The sequence below is a fragment of the Budorcas taxicolor genome, chromosome 1 (genome assembly GCF_023091745.1).
Source record: "Budorcas taxicolor isolate Tak-1 chromosome 1, Takin1.1, whole genome shotgun sequence".
NCBI classification, from domain to species: domain Eukaryota; kingdom Metazoa; phylum Chordata; class Mammalia; order Artiodactyla; family Bovidae; genus Budorcas; species Budorcas taxicolor.
Genome location: NC_068910.1, coordinates 85,380,548 through 85,388,355, shown reverse-complemented (window position 1 = coordinate 85,388,355; position 7,808 = coordinate 85,380,548). Strand labels below are relative to the sequence as shown.

Here is a 7,808-nt window from a genome sequence, read left to right as displayed (position 1 = left end):
TCACAGCTGACTTGGGGATTTGCAAAGTCTTCTTAAAGATGGATAATTGTGACAGAAAGAGACAAGAGAAAGATAAGGGTAGATATTAAAGATGGAGCAAATCATACCTCCCCTCTCTTTGCTTTTGTTCATGTTGAATGACTAAAATAATCTGGCATGGGTAAAAAGATTTTAGAATATCTTTTTAAATATGGTATGTATGATGTAAAGTTGGAAATTCTTATAGAAATCACACTGTGATGACCTTGAATGCCAGCTACCAGATCTGAATTTTGGGGGGGAGCGTTAAGGAATCTTTGAAGGTTGCTTTCCTGTCATACATTCAAAGTCAATCTTTAATTCAACCTTGAAGAATTTAAGCACAAATCAATTGCATGAAGTCAGTTCATATAGAGCAGATTGACAACCTCCTGGTAATCTTTTGCAAGTTTCCATCAGATCGGCATGGCATCACAGACATGGTGTAATGGACTGTGTGAGGACACCTGGCTGCTAGGTAAGCCCTGTGTACTAACTTGCTAGTCTGTTGACCTTAGAGAAGGCACAGACTTCTATAAGCCTTAGGCTCTTTTTCTTCAGTTCAGTTCAGCCACTCAGTCGTGTCTGACTCTTCACGACCCGATGGAATGAAGTATGCCAGGCTTTCCGGACCATCACCAACTCCCAGAGCTTACTCAAACTCATGTCCATCTAGTCGATGGTGCCATCCAACCATTTCACCTTCTGTCATCCCCTTATCCTCCTATCTTCAATCTTTCCCTGCATCAGGGTCCTTTCCAAAATGTCAGTTTTTTGCATCCAGTGGGCGAAGTATTGGAGTTTCAGCTTCAGCCCTGCCAATGATTATTCCAGGCCTGATTTCCTTTAGGATTGACTAGTTTGAGCTCCTGGCTGTCCAAGGGACTGTCAAGAGTCTTCTGCAACACCACAGCTCAAAATCATCAAATCTCTGATTCTCAACCTTCTTTATGATCCAACTCTCACATCCATACATGACTACTGAAAAAAACATAGCTTTGACTAGATGGATGTTTGTCTGCAAAGTAGTGTCTCTGCTTTTTAATATGCTGTCTAGGTTTGTCATAGCTTTTCTTCAAAGGGGCAAGTGTCTTTTAATTTCATGGCTGCGGTCACCACCTGCAGTGACTTTGGAGCCCCACAGATGTCTCTCTTAATGATTGAATAATGAACTTTGCCTATTTTCAGAGGTCATCATGAGAGAAATGTGGTAAATAAATGTGAAAACATAAACTTTGAAAGTATAAAGCTCTGTGCAAATATAAGCATTCCCCCTTGAATTTTTTCTATTCCTCTCCATCCCTCTTTGGGGTAGAACATTGAAAAAGTGATCCTTTCTGCCTCCTTTTCCTTCTCCTTTAAATGAAATATCATCTTCTTACTCCATCGTTTTAGGATTCACTGTGCACTTTTTGAGAACACGTCTAACAACTGATTTGATTTACCTGTTCTTTTTTGGCTTTCCTGGTGATGCAGTGGTAAAGAATTCGCCTGCCAATGCAGGAGAAACAGGTGATTGCAAATTTGATCCCTGGGTTGGGAAGATCCCCTGCTTAGGAAATCCCATAGAGAGTAGCCTGCTGGGCTATAGTCCACAGGATCACAAAGAGTCAGACACAACTGAACAAGCTCACACACACTCTCATACTTTTTCAAAACCTGAAAATCATCCATAAAGCTGTTCTTTGTCTTTTATCCTATAATGAATTTTTTTTCATATACAAACTGTACTAATTGCATCATCATTCTGACCTTAGCTTATATATCACCTCTTAAAATATTCACCAATGACAGGCCATGGGATCGCTCCCTCCCCCCCACCCCCCCCCCAATGGGATCATTCACTATCCTCCTTTATTTGCTTTATGGCACTTTTCATTACCTTCAATTACTTTCTGCTTGTATTTGCTTATATACTGTATGTCTTGAGTCAATACAATTTTATTAGTTCATTATGTGACATGACAGTATGATAGCAACATAGAATCTGTACCAATGTGTGTGTCCTTAAGGAGACAAACGGTAATAAATACTGATAACAATGAATGACAGCCCACTTCAGTATTCTTGCCTGGGAAATCCCATGGACAGAGGAACTTGATTCATGGATTTACAAAAGAGTTGGACAAGACTTAGTGATCAAGCAACAACAGCTTTGTATAAACGTCAGGTGGTTACAAAGAAGAATGTTCTACAAAGAAGGGAGTAAGCTGAAGATTGCGCAGGAAACATTAGGCCATTCTATGTTAGATACTCAGGCAGGGGCTGTTAGATACCCCCTGTCAGGGGCTGCTTATTCAAAGAGCAGAAGTAGGGGACCAAGATAAGAACACGTGTAGGCAAAAAGGGTTCCAAGCATGAGAAAAGTGAGAACTGAGAGTTTTCTGTTTGTCTTTCTCCCAATCTTCTTTCCTCTCATCTTCCTTCCTGCCTACTTGCCTTATTTCCTCCCTCCTTCCCTCTTTTTCCTCTTTCTCCCTCCCTCTTACCTTCCTTCCTTCTCTCCCCTTTTCTTCCTCCTCCTTTTCTCCTCCTTTTCTCCTCCTTTTCCTTCCTTGCTTCCCTCATTACTTTCCTGTCTGCCTGCCTTCGTTCTCTTCTTCTTCCTCCTCTTTCATTTCTTGCTTGCTTTCCTTCTTTCCAGCCTCCCTGTCTCCATCTGTCCTTCCCTCCTTCTTTATTTTCTTTGCTTCTCTCCTTTCTTTTCCTTCCTTTTGTAAAGTTATAACTATTTATTGTTTATTAAAGTTGTAGATAAACTTTTACCAGCCCATCTCTGAGGAGACACTTGAAGTTCTTTACAGCAGTCCAAGTGTTAGATGATGGTTTAGACCAGAGTGGTAGTGAATGAGGAGATAGGAAGTGGTCAACTTTTGCAAGCAATCTTCAGAGGAAGTACAAACAAGCAGCTTTACTCCATGATTGAGAAAATGCTTCACCAAGGGTGCTTTCTAGGTTTTTAACCTAAGTAATTGATAGTGTGGCTGCCATTGATTGAAATGGCAATAACTTCAAGAACAGTTTTGAGAATGAGTGTCAAGAATTTCGTTTTGTACATATAATGATTGGGATGTTTATTTGGCCTATCCAAATGGAGATGTCTTGTAGACATTTGAATACTGGAGTCTGGCACTCAGGGAAGAAGTCTGGATTAGTGATATCAGTTTGAGTATCATTTCTAAAGAGAATGGTAACCACCTGTTCTTCATAATTTAAATGGGAACTATTGGCATATCAAGTTTTCAAGGTTTTCATGCCGAGTAGAGAAGCCACATTATTTCATGGCTGTTGCATCCTGTTGAGACTGCCGAGTCAGGTGTTCTCTTAGTACATTTTTTTAATAATATAATTTCTGTGACTAAGTAAAATTTCCCATGAATTGATTAAAGTCCTGTTTGTTGTTTCCCCAGTTCGATTTCACACTTATGCTTCTTCGAACCAATTAGCTACAGTCATCATTTCTCAAAAATCTGGATCCAGGACTCAGAGCTGCCTGTGTCAGAATTAAATGGCTGTATTTTAAAATGTAGAGCCCTGCACTCAAATACTTAACCATATTAGTCTGGTGACCCAGGAATCTACATGATTATTAACATGTGCATGAACAATTAGCCACTTCTGCTATGGTGTATAAAGTATATTATCTTTTTAAAAATCTTTTTTTAGATTCTTTCATTTTAAAAAGTTTTTAATGATTGTTTATACTGCATACATAGTTAAACCTGCCAACTCATATTCCAAGTTGCTTAGATTAGAACAGAATTGATTTTAATCAGAAAGATGAAATCATTAGTTGAGCGACATAATGATGAAACTAATTTATCATTCCTTTTTTTCCTTTCAACCAGTATAGTTTCAGGGTGTACAGCAGATTTAGGGGCAACTTTCCAGGTGGCACAGGGCTTCCCTGGTGGCTCAGAGGTTAAAGCATCTGCCTGGAATGCAGGAGACCCGGGTTCGATCCCTGGGTCAGGAAGATCCCCTGGAGAAGGCAATGGCACCCCACTCCAGTACTCTTGCCTGGAGAATCCCATGGAAGCAGGAGCCTGGTAGGCCACAGTCCATGGGGTCGCAAAGAGTCGGACACGACTGAGAGACTTTACTTTCACTTTCTTTCACTTTCCAGGTGGCACAGTGGTAAAGTATCCACCTGCCAATGAAAGTGACTTAGGAGAAGCATGTTTGATCCCGGGTCAGGAAGATCCCCTGGAGGAGGAAATAGTATTATTTCCAGTATTTTTGCCTGGAGAATCCCATGGACAGAGGAGCCTGGAGGGCTACAATCCATGGGGTCATGAAGAGTTGGCATGACTGAGCGACTGAAGATGCAGGGACACAGATTTAGGATATACTGTTCCAATAGAAACAGTTGGTTTTGATGGTGGATATTGAATTGCTTTGGTAATCTAAAATGTCTGCTAAGTATTTCTGATTCTCCCTTGCTCTGGGCATGTAATAGAACTGTGTTGCATTTCCTAGTCCTCTAGTGATTTAAGTGGGCACAGAAAAGGAGGAGAGGCCAATAAGTACTGTTCCTGGGGCCAGAACATTTAATTATCCGTGTTCCTTCATCTTACATCTTTCCCTGTACTTGAGATGGAGGCTGCCCTATTATCCTACTTTGCTGAGTTTTTGCAATGAGCAGAGCTCCGCTGCCCATCTGCAATAACACTTAGGGTGAATCAGAAGTGCAGCTTTGCAATTTTAAGCTACTGGGATGGGGGCTGGTTATTACTGTAGCACAATCTACTTTCTCTAGCAGAACTGAGTTACTTGGGCCTGAGTTATCTCCCTTTCAAAAAGCTCATATTGTGAATTGACTGAATCAACTTATGTTACCTCATTCTTTAACAAATGTCAGTTCAGTTCAGTTACTCAGCCATGCCTGACTCTTTGCGACCCAATGGACTGAAGCACATCAGCCTTCCCTGTCCATCACCGACTCCCGGAGCTTACTCAAACTCATGTCCATTGACCCACTGAAGCCATCTAACCATCTCAGCCTATGTCATCCCCTTCTCCAGCCTTCAAGCTTTCCCTGCATCAGGGTCTTTTCCAGTGAGTCAGTTCTTTGCATCAGGTGGCCAAAGTATTGTCACAAATGTCAGGAATTGTGTCAATATACATCTCTTCTCATTTAACCTTGCTACCAGACAGCATATTAAAAAGCAGAAACACTACTTTGCCAACAAAAGTCTGTCTATTCAAAGCTATGTTTTTTATAGTAGTCATGTATGGATGTGAGAGTTGGACTATCAAGAAAACTGAGCGCTGAAGAATTGATGCTTTTGAACTGTGGTGCTGGAGAAGACTGTTGAGAGTCCCTTGGACTGCAAGGAGATCCAACCAGTCCATCCTAAAGGAGATCAGGCCTGAATATTCACTGGAAGGACTGATGCTGAAGCTGAAACTCCAATACTTTGGCCACTTGATATGAAGAACTGACTCATTTGAGAGACCCTGTTGCTGGGAAATATTGCAGATGGGAGGAGAAGGGGACGACAGAGGATGAGACGGTTGGATGGCATCACCAAAGCAATGGACATGAGTTTGAGTAAGCTCCAGGTGTTGGTGATGGACAAGGAAGCCTGGTGTTTTGCAGTCCATGGGGTCACAGATAGTCAGACACGACTGAGCAACTGAACTGAACTGGACCAGACAGTTTGTTTAAAAAACAAACAAAAAGCAAAATAAGTTGCACACCAACTTCTGAAAATGTACACAGTTATATTACCCTTCAGGTACAGTGGGACTTCCCTGGTGGCTCAAACGTTAAGGAGTCTGCCTATAACGTGGGAGGCCCCGGTTCAATCCCTGAGCTGGGAAGATCCTCTGGAGAAGGAAATGGCAACCCACTCCAGTATTCTTGCCTGGAAAATCCAATGGATGGAGGAGCCTGCCAGGCTACAGTCAACTGGGGTCCCAAAGAGTCGGACACAACTGAGTGACTTCACTTCGGGTGCAAAATCTGTCAAACAGCTCATTCCAATAATCTGGTGGTGGTGTCCTCTTCTCCTTACAGCATGTCACTCAGCACTTAGTAGGAAAGGTTCACTGATGAACTGGTGGTCAGGAGAATGAGCCTTGTGGTAATACCAGGTGAAGGAGTCTCCTTCTAAGTGAAGGGATGGGTCATAAATTAAGTAAAATTCTATATCTAGAGTTTCAAAGATATTAGCCTCTTAGCCTTCAGTTCAGTTGCTTAGTCGTGTCCGACTCCTTACGACCACATGAACCGCAGCATGCCAGGCTTCCCTATCCATCACCAACTCCCAGAGTCTACCCAAACTCATGTCCATTGAGTGATGCCATCCAACCATCTTATCCTCTGTCGTCCCCTTCTCCTGCCCTCAATCTTTCCCAGGATCAGGGTCTTTTCCAATGAGTCAGCTCTCCGCATCAGGTGGCCAAAGTATTGGAGTTTCAGCCTCAACATCAGTCCTTCCAATGAACACTCAGGACTGGTCTCCTTTAGGATGGACTGGTTGGATCTCCTTGCAGTCCAAGGGACTCTCAAGAGTCTTCCCAAACACCACCATTCAAAAGCATCAATTTTTCAGTGCTCAGCCTTCTTTATAGTCCAACTCTCACACTGACACATGACCACTGGAAAAAACATAGACTCGACTAGATGGACCTTTGTTGACAAAGTGATGTCTCTGCTTTTTAATATGCTGTCTAGGTTGGTCATAACTTTCCTTCCAAGGAGTAAACATCTTTTAATTTCATGGTTACAGTCACCATCTGCAGTGATTTTGAAGCCCCCAAAAATAAAGTCAGCCACTGTTTCCACTCTTTCCCCATCTATTTCCCATGAAGTGATGGGACCGGGTACCATGATCTTCGTTTTCTGAATATTGAGTTTTAAGCCAACTTTTTTACTCTCCTCTTTCACTTTCATCAAGAGGCTCTTTAGTTCTTCTTCACTTTCTGCCATAAGGGTGGTGCCATCTGCATATCTGAGGTTATTGATATTTCTCCTGGCAATCTTGATTTCAGCTTGTGCTTCTTCCAGCCCAGCATTTCTCATGATGTACTCTGCATATATACTGGGACTTTTGTACTTTGTTTGCACAATGGGGAGATGTGTGCGTACTCAGTCGCTTCAGTCATGTCCAGCTGTGTGTGACCCTATGGACTGTAGCCCACCAGGCTCCTCTGTCCATGGAATTCTCCAGTCAAGAATACTGGAGTGGGTTGCCTTTTCCAGTTCCAGAGGATCTTCCCAACCCAGGGAACAAACCTGTGAGGTCTCCTGCATCTTCCGCATCTCAGGCAAATTCTTAACCACTGAGTCACCTGGAAACCCAATGGGGAGATGCTCACCCAATATTTCTAGCCAGATCACATGTTGATCACCATTGTCTCACCAGTGAAAAACTGTCACCGCTCTTTGTAAATCACCAACCTCTCATGTAAAATTTACAGAGCAATATTTGGAAATTCACTGGGGTGCAAACAGATGGCTGTATAAAGAAGATGTGATACATATACACAATGTAATATTACTCAGCCATAAAATGGAGTATAATTGGTTCATTTATAGAGATGTGGATGGACCTAGAGTCTATCATACAGAGTGAAGTAAGTCAGAAATAGAAAAAATAGATCATATATTATTGCATGTATGTAGAATCTAGAAAAATGGTACAGGTGAACCTGTTTCTAGGGCAAGAATAGAGACTGAGATGAAGAGAACAGACGTGTAGACTCAGCAGGGGAAGGGAAAGGTAGGGTGAATTGGAAGATTAGGATTGATCTATATATACACCCCTATGTGTAAAATAGAT

At 42.0% G+C, this 7,808-nt stretch overlaps 1 non-coding gene across 1 annotated transcript; it reads left to right on the top strand.

Moving 5' to 3' along the window:
* Positions 1 to 3,922: 3,922 nt before the first annotated feature.
* Positions 3,923 to 3,995, top strand: TRNAS-GGA (transfer RNA serine (anticodon GGA)). The gene has a single exon. It is a non-coding gene; the product is annotated as a tRNA-Ser (tRNA).
* Positions 3,996 to 7,808: the final 3,813 nt, after the last annotated feature.